This window comes from Aythya fuligula, chromosome 5 (genome assembly GCF_009819795.1).
Source record: "Aythya fuligula isolate bAytFul2 chromosome 5, bAytFul2.pri, whole genome shotgun sequence".
Taxonomy (NCBI): Eukaryota; Metazoa; Chordata; class Aves; order Anseriformes; family Anatidae; genus Aythya; species Aythya fuligula.
The window spans coordinates 5,403,357-5,412,524 of record NC_045563.1 but is presented as its reverse complement, the minus strand read 5'-3'; positions in this window follow the sequence as shown (position 1 = coordinate 5,412,524).

Genomic DNA, 9,168 nt, shown 5'->3' with positions numbered 1-9,168 from the left:
CCTTCGGTGGTGCCTGTTATGTTGTAAGGCAGGGGGGAGAGAAAAAACCAGGAGTGCTTCCACAAGCACCGAAGGGGTTTGCCAAGGAAAGAAACAACTGCTGGCAGCCTAAACTCCTGAACATGTTAAAATGAGCGTTCAAATCTTGTCAGAAAGACAAATTAATGTCCAGATGGGCTAAATCTGGTCCATCCAAATGAATGGAGCTGTTACTGATTGATACCAGTTATGAATATGGCCCATTGCCTAGGACTTGAGAAAGCATGGGCATTCACAGTTCCTACAAACCGTACACTACAAGATGAGTAATCTGGAAAGTCTCCTTCAGTTTCAGAGCTGTTACATTTTTATTTCTGTCTGATGAGGACACAAGTTGAGTATTCTCCCCACTCCCTATTAGCTGCTGACAAAGGCATGGAAGCAGTGTTGTTTTTTTTTCCACATGTAGACCTAACACTTTGCTTTGGCATGTGTAATGCTGGAGTGCAGTTATTTTGCCCTGGGCATTTTCAGCCTATCTTTAGGTCCTTTTAAAGTCAGATGGTCAGAGCTGTGTCTGACAGCAGCTTTGGGCAGTGCTAACGCTCACTCCTCTACAAACTCATCAAGCTCAAGCAAGTAAACAAGCAAGGAGCAGCCCTGATCCTCTCTAGTCCATCCCCCAAGAGATCCCAAGTGCTACTTGGGGTTCTGATAGAGTCAGGGAAGATCACAGTGACTTGGTTGTCATTCGAGATCTCTTTGCAATATAATAGTGTAAAGGTACTTACATGGCTTCTAGCATCAGAGCCATGTAATTATTTGGGGGTTCACAGGATACAGACCCACTTTGGGAAGCAGGACTTGTGCTTCTGGTTGACTCCACTCTCTGCCTTTCACATGAGCCAGTTCTCCCATCCTGTTCATCTGGGCTCTTTCCTTTATATGGGAAATTATTTCTCTTGCAAAAGCCAAAATCAAAGCAGCAACATTTCTGAAAGCATACAGGAGGCGCTTAAGTGGGGATCTATAATCCTAACTTTGGTTGGTCTCATTTGAAATGACACTGCATGGTGTGAAAGACATCAGAGGGAAACGTGAAGCCCCGTCTCTGGCTTCTGAAGTCACCTATGTGCTGCGGAAAAGTGGATTAATTTCATGCTGAAACCACAAAAGCTGAACCTCCACACTTCTTGCAGGGAAAAAACTACCAGCAGGGCTTCGTACCGAGCATCTCCAGCCCACCCCAATTCCCTGTCATCTGAAACATCCCTGATAGTGACAGCAAGACCGGTTTTTATCAGCCTTATTCACTGCTTCCCCATTGTTCCTAAAGACTTGTAAATTCTGGGGAAATTTCCAGCATTTCAATTTGACCACAAGCCTTCACTAAAGAGACTCTCGCACAGTTCATTATGAGTCTGTTTTATGAAATGAATGTGATGGCTGTCTAATTAATGTCTTGCAGGAATTAAATTAGAGCGACTTCTAGTGTTGCTGCCTCCCCGGCTGGCCAGCTCCTCCAGCCCTCTGTGCAGCAGTCAGAACTGAGCAGCAGAACCTGAGGCTAAAATCTGACCAGAAGATGCACCACACCGAGACCTCGGTTTGGATGGCAGAGGAAAGGCTGCTTCTGTGGGAAGGAGATGTTGAGAGGACAAACGAGTGGCCCTCCCAAAGGCTTTTCTGCAAGTTTTGTTCAGCTGAACATGTGGAACTTCTGCTGGCTAATTTCACATCAGGCAGCTTTAAGCTAACAGAGCAGAAAGTAGATGGGAGTACAGAGAGTTAAGTAGCAGCTATTAAAAGAAAAAAAAAAAATCCAGTCTTTCATACCTCCTTTTAATTTTTTCATACCTTTTTTTTTTTTTTTCTCCTCCATTTTTTGGCAGGTGAATTTGATGTGTTTTATCCATCTCTACTGCAATTACACCAAGTTAACATCTGTATATCAGAGGAAGAGCAAGTTCTGATGGTAAAACTCCAGCTGCAGGCCATAAAGGTGTTAGGTATTCTTCTGTCCTGCTGCCATGTATTGGGTGAAGACCTGCTTAGGAAAGTGGATAAAATCAGTGAAATGAGAGTCTAAATAGGCATTTACCCTATGGAAATCAAGATGATTTCTCTAAATAACTCTTCCTGCACCTATTGAAAAGCATCTTTTTTCTTTACGAGGAAACAGCATCAAAGCAGTATCTTCCGAACAAAACTTATGCAAAACACCATTGCAGCTGATTAGAGGAGCGCACAATTTTGATTTCAGTTCTGCTCAAAGTTTGCTCTAAGTCCCTGACCTTTTTAACACATGACGATATTCATATAAACAGAACTCTGCTCCTAATGGGTACCTGTGAGACTGATTAACCAACAGTAAGAGTGTGCTTTAGGACTGAGTTAAACTCACTTTGCATAGAAATAGCTTGCAGAGTGTCAGAGGATTTGGCCAGGAATACAAACAACAGCATGTGGATGAGGAAAAAGTCAAAGCTCTAACAGTAAATAACAAATGTGCCACCAGCTGCATGGTTGTGAGGGGTATTCAGCACCTCAGAAGCTGCTCCTTGCATAATTTCTAATAATAAATACAGCCATTAAAAATTCTGATTGAGTTAGAGTTGATTCAAACTAACTTGTACTTACTGCAAAGTCTCAGGTGGGATCTACACAAGGAGAAAAACACATTACTGGAAACACTGGAGGTTACATTAAAATATCAGACACTATTTCAGGTACAACTCTTCTCCTTCATTAACCTATGCTAAGGTGTCTGTGGATATGTTTTCATAGTGCAACGATTGTTTCACCAAAAGAGGATCCAGCTCCAAATCTCATCAGGCACTGAAACTGCAGTGGTTTCAGAAACACCCCAATGGAGGGCTGGATCCCACACGGTGCTTTCCTTACTCCAAGCACGCACTTGGGTGGATTATTTTCTTTGCACTCCCCCCTCTGCTCCCTCTCTTTGGGCCTCCAGCCCCGTAAGGGCCGTGTCACGTCTCCTGGCTGGCAGGGTGCTATTTCTGGAAGCACAGCGCCTTGCGGAAAGCCGTGGCGTGGAAGTTATGATTCATACATTTCGTAGGCGCAGAGGTGTTGGTGAGCTGGGGCAGGTGGCGAGGTGGCACCGTGAGCACGGGGCGGCACGGCAGATGTCAGCAGGCAGGGGGGACATGCTCCAGAGGTGCCAGACGTGAAGAGCTACAAGCCCCCGGGGAGCTGCATCAAAGCCACAGATCTCCCCCTTACACCAGGCCTGGGGAGCTGGGCACCGTAAGCACGCCGACATTTAGTGCTTGGCCTGCTGCTTTTGCAGCTTATGTTACCAGAAACTGCTGCATTCCCACCGTTTTCTGTGCCTGAAACCTCTCCCTTCTCGGCTCCTGCTTGCCTCTGCTCTCTGCCATCACCACCTCTCTCCCTTTTTCCCATACCATGGCTCTGTGGGACCAAGGCCTTACACCATTTCTGTCACAGCCTTCCCCCTCGTCATGGGGCCATCTCCCAGGATGTCCCTCATGCCTGGCACTTTGTACTGTCCCTCCTACCAGCACCATTGCCCTCTTGAATTCAGCTCCTTCCCCAGCAATGCTGCTTTCTTCAGCTACAGCTCCAGTTTGGGTCATTTTTGACCAATTTAATGTAAAGATGCTTAACTAGGCAGTCACAGCACAATAGCAGCAAGAAATACTTTGCAACTCTGCTCGGTGTTTCCAAGGCATTTCAAATCTGAACTATTTTCTTAAGTGATAAGCTCCTCAGCAGCCCTTTCCAGCCCTTGTATTACAAGTTGTTGAGGTCCATAATAAATCACAGCTTCCACTAAAGCCAGAGCATGGCCCAACTCCACGGCCCCTTTCCAAAGCATCCATCTTCACCTCGTACTTTGTGCTGCAAGCAGGATTTCCAAACCTCTTTCACACTGCTATAAAAGGTCTCTCTCATTCTGAGAAATAGTCGTAATAGGGAACTTTTCATATACGGTGGAAAGAATGGGTGCTCCTCTGAGGGCCAGGGGAAAGAAAATAGCTCCTCTTACAGCAATAACCCCCCGCCCAAGGCTCCTGACCGCACAAGGAGAGGGAGCTCAGAGAAAGAGGAAGGGGAGGCTGGCAGGAATTTGGTGGTACAAAGAGGGGCAGTAAACCCACAAGAAAAACCCAGCACTGGAGGGAGAGCAGCCACAAAAAAATCTGTGAACACCCCTCTTAAGAAGAGTGCAGTGGATTGCATTTACAGACTACAGTGCCCAACAACAAAATAAGGCAGCACTGGAGGATGCTGAGCACCGCTCTCTCTCCCTGCCATGTCTCAGGCATGGTGTGATTGAGAGCTCCAGGGTTTTGAGGGCCAGCTGGACCCCATTTTCTGACGACAATCCACAAATCCTTCCCCTTCACACGTGTAAGCCCATTCATCTCACCGTTCTTCACAGCGCTGGCTGTCTCTCGTATAAACACCGCATAGTGTGTGTGGCGCGCTGCGATACTTTAAGGACATTGGAATGCACTTTATCAGCACTTTTAAACACTGCAGCTTTATGAGGGGAGTCTGAAAATGTATTTACCATTCCAGACTGTGCACAGATGTGCTTTTAATATAACATCCTGATGTTTTTCTTCTCTTCTCATGACCCCTTGCTGTCCAGGCAAGGGTGCTCGCCCTCCTTCGTGCCACCAGATGCTCCAGGAGCTCACCAACCACCAGGGGTTTCCATCGCTTAGAGCAGCTCCCTCTGGGGCTCCTCGGTTGGTGCTGTGAGGTTGCTTTGTGGGGAACCTCCCTAACCACATGCACTTGCCACATGGCTGTTTCTTGGCTGATGTCACCAGCATTTGCATCTCCCCAGGGATCTGCTTCCTCTGCACCAACCACATGCACAGAGGCATTGATTGCTCAGCATCCAGCATGAGAGGACATACAAATTGCCACGGACAGACTGACAAGCTGTGGCTCTTCTGGCCTCCTCCCAAGAGGCTAGAAAATAGAGATATTGAGGCCTAAGGGGAAATGCCTTCCAGCTGAAGGGGTGTAGAAACACCTCCTGTGGTGCCCAAGCCACCAAGTGCTTCAAGGCAGAGCCTCAGGGAGGCTCTCCTGGTCTCAGGAGCACATTCAGCCCCAGCCCTGCAACAGGGAAAGGTAGACAAAGAAAAATTCTTCTTGGCCACCGATTGCCACACAGTTCACAGGAAATAAACCATTCCCAGCTGAGGGATAAAAAAGCACAACTTCTAAAATAAAAGAAAACAGGAGGAAGCAGGAAGGAAAAAAAATGCAAGGACTTCCCTAAGGAAAAGTGAGAAACCACTTTCTTTAATCAGAGCTCCTGCTTTTACATCTCCATTTGACACGAGTCATTTCCCAGCTATGTTCTCCCACATCTGAGATCTCTCTCTTTGATCTTTTTACTTGCATAGAGCCTTCTGGATGTTACACCAGGAGGGATGCCAGGCCCAGTGCAGGCAGAAAATCCCCAGTCCCTCTCATGGCAAGCTGCTCACAGAGAAGTGGTTGCTTCCAGCCAGGATCTTCTGCAACACACACACAAAAAAGCATCACCTCATTCACAGGTTGGCATCTTTCCCCTCTGTTTTAGGAGAAGAGCTCACACACATCCTCATAGGGGTTGCAGCTGGTGGCACACGAGCTCAGCACAGACTTGGGGATGCAGCCAGCGGCAGGATGAGGCCTGGTGTGACCACTGGAGCTGATCATGGGTAGCATAGCACAGGACAACACATGAAACCCGCAAGGCTGATAAATGACAAGAACTTAAAATAACTTCAGCCGGGACTGGCTCAACAAGGGCATAATCTTTACCCACATGAAGATCCACCTGAGCCCCCTATGCGATTTCAGCCCTGGAGCTGAGGCCAGCTCCCATTTATGTCAAGTGAAGATTTTCCATTTGCTTTAATGGACCTGGAACAGGCCCAAGCAGAGCTGTACAATAAGCAATGGTTTTATTCAACAAGAGAAATAGCCTTCTCCCCAGTTCCCTCCTACTCCCTTGCACCAGCTGCAGGTCAGGCCAGGAGCTCCGGCTCTTCAAGCTGTGTCTTCCACTGGAGAGCTGGGTGGCATTTTCTTGGCCAACCAGCGTGGCATTTTCAGTGGAAAAAGACTGGAAAAAGACTTGTTCCATTGCCAAGAGCAACAGCTTCAGATGATGAGCTGGACTGTGCCTGACTCAAACATACACTCATTTTCAAAGGACACCATGTTGATTTTATACCCCCCTTTGTTTCTAAACTGGGAGCATCATACCTCTTGCTGTGGTTACATTTTCCTTCAGAAATATATTTTATCTTAGAGTGGTAGCAGGAGCCCAGAGAAATACACAAGTTGAAAAGACAACAGAAACATTTTTTTTGCCAAGGAAGGATGGATGTGAGTGAACCTGCCTCTGATAACCATGGAAACAAAACACGCTTGGTACAAAAATGATTCAAGCTGTTTGGAGGACTGCTTTGGAAGGCAATAACTTACAGCCTTTGAGGCAGCATAGCGAAACACCTCAACCAAAAAGCCACAAGAGATGGGTCAACTTGCCCTTATTCCTCCCAGGACCTAAATCAGATCACAGGAACTTGTGCTTAGGTCATAACCCTAAAGCCACCACCACCTCACAGCTAACCTGTTAAGCTTTTCCAGAAAGATAGCGCATTAAATAGATATTGTGCCATGCCTGGAGCACTTCTGTTGTCCCACAGCACCATCATACCCAGAGCTGCTCCTTTGTACCATGCATATGTGGGATGCTTCTGCCCTCCCCATGCCTGACACTAACTCGCAACCCACCCACCAAACAGAAACCCCACGTACTCCCTGGCACACAGCACAGTGCCTGAAACACGACAGGAGCATTTAATCCTCCTGGCAGCACATTACAGCAGCTTTCAGACTCCAAACGAGCTCCATGCCGCCACAGCCCTCCTTGTAAAATTATTTATCATGGGCTGGTTTATGGAGTCTTTTATTAGCTTCATATTGGCTAATAATGGCCTGGAGGTCTTGCGTCCATTGGCTTGATGGATTCTGGGTTTACGAGGCAGGGAGCTGGGCTCCTGGAGGAGATTTGGAGCCTGGAGCCACACTGTCTGCAGGACACGGATTCAGGCAGCAAGCTGCGATGGGGCATGCATGGTGCTGAGATCTTGCTCCAGTGAGGACTCCTCACCAGGCATAAATCAGAGATGTGTTTTCATCCCATATTGCCCCCAGATAAAGCTGGGTTGCAAGATTTTGTGGATTGGTGTTTTCTTAATCTTAAGGTATCAACCACCCCTTTGGAAATTACTGGGGGTTTTCAGGAGTCATCCATTTTGATCCATCCTGGATTCCCAGCCCCACAAACACCCCTTACTCTCTATCACCTGTGAACCTTGCAGGTACACAACACTTCCTTCAAATCCCTAGGATGAGGGGATAAAACCAAGCCAAAGAAAAAATGGTTTGTTTATTATAGCAGCCAGCTCACAACAGATATTAACAGATGGGAAGCAATGCAGAATACAAATGTTCTTGTCAGGTAACAGGCTGGTGGCTTTTCTCTCAGTGACCTGAAATATAGGCATGTTTATGATATTAGAGTCAATATTCTGGGATTTGGGGCTTATAAAATAATACTCAGCTACAAATTACACAGTAGCTGTAAGATGAAAAGTCCAGAGATGCAGGTAATGGCTTCGTTAGAGGCTTCCTGAGTGCATGCGTTTGTACAAGCTTATATATAAATGTAAAATAAACACAGAATTGAAGAGGAGAAAGCTTTTCTACAATTTCATTTTTTATTGACCTTAATAGGGAAGAGCCATAAGGGAAAAGGTAAAAACTTTTGTTTTGGAAAATGACTGCTGGCTTTGGAGAGATGTGGCTGGCAGGCACCAGCTGACTGCTAAGTGTATTAAAAGAAGCTCCTGTTTCCAACTAAATCTTCAAAAAAATAAATAAATAAATAAAAGAAGCAAAGAGGCACTCCACGAGAGTGCTATTTGTCCTTCTATTTATTTTTTTAATAGTGAGCTTTCTCTGGGCAGCACTGACAGGAGACTAAATCCTTTCTCTCTATTCAGTGTCCAAAAACATCTGTACTGGGAACAGGCAGCCACAGCAGTGACCTGAACACAGTGATGTTTGTTCTAGTGCTGGAGGCAACATCCAGTGCCTCTGGACTTGATCCAGGGGACAGCAAGCAGCTGGCCAGCTCCTCATCAAAGAGCAAGGGGATGCAAATACGGGTATAGGCAACTGAGCTCAGCCATGACTCAGGACCAGCAAAGTCTGTGATATGTACAAGGCCTGTGGGTCAGCCCTGGTAGCCCAGAACATCTGTTTTGGTCTCCAGAGGTCCTGGCTCTGGTGTCTGCTTTTTGGGTTACCTGCCCACCTGAGACATGACACCCTCCTTGTGCTTGCCACCTGCCTGGCCCCAGTTGCCAAACGAAGTCGCTGACACGAGGCAGGTGCCATGGAGGTTTTGCAGCCCCCCCTTCTCCCCTCCCTGTTTTTGTTACCAGCAGCAGCATTTCTCGTGAGCCACAGAAACCAGATGGCCCCAACATGAAGTCAGAGCACGGCAACCTCTGTGCTTTCCATTTTCCAAACTTTCCCTTGAATCCATTATTCACACAGGTCATTCTCTGGCAAGGTTAAATGCAAACCTCAGCACGCTCCCTACCTGCCAGATAAAATTAGAGCTCTCATTGCGCAGCATTCAGACACCCTTCCCTTTCTCCATGGGAAGTCACAAAACTATCACCAAGCTGCTTAAGTGTGACAGCAGAGGATTTAAAAGAGATGCCTAGGAGCAGGAGAGCAAGATGTGCTTACAGGCAGCTCGTTTCAATGAGAAAAAGTAAGATTTTAAGTTGCTGTGTAGGAAATACTGGTTTAACAGCATAACCACCAGGTGAGGGGATGGCATTTTCTAGGAGCCTGAAAAATGTCTGGGGCCAAGGTCACTCTAGGAGATTTAGAGACTCTGGAACTACTTCTTGGCTTAAGTCTCCTCTTTTTTGGCAGCCAGACTGCACTGAAGGCTGCACTTCTAAAATGGTGGGAGATCTGGAGGATGCAAGAGACCATCAGGTAAAAGAGCTCTTCATTTTGTATAATCTCTGAGTACACAGAGGACTTATCTAAGTGCAATGCTCTGACACTGGTCTCCTTTGAATTCAGTATCTAGTG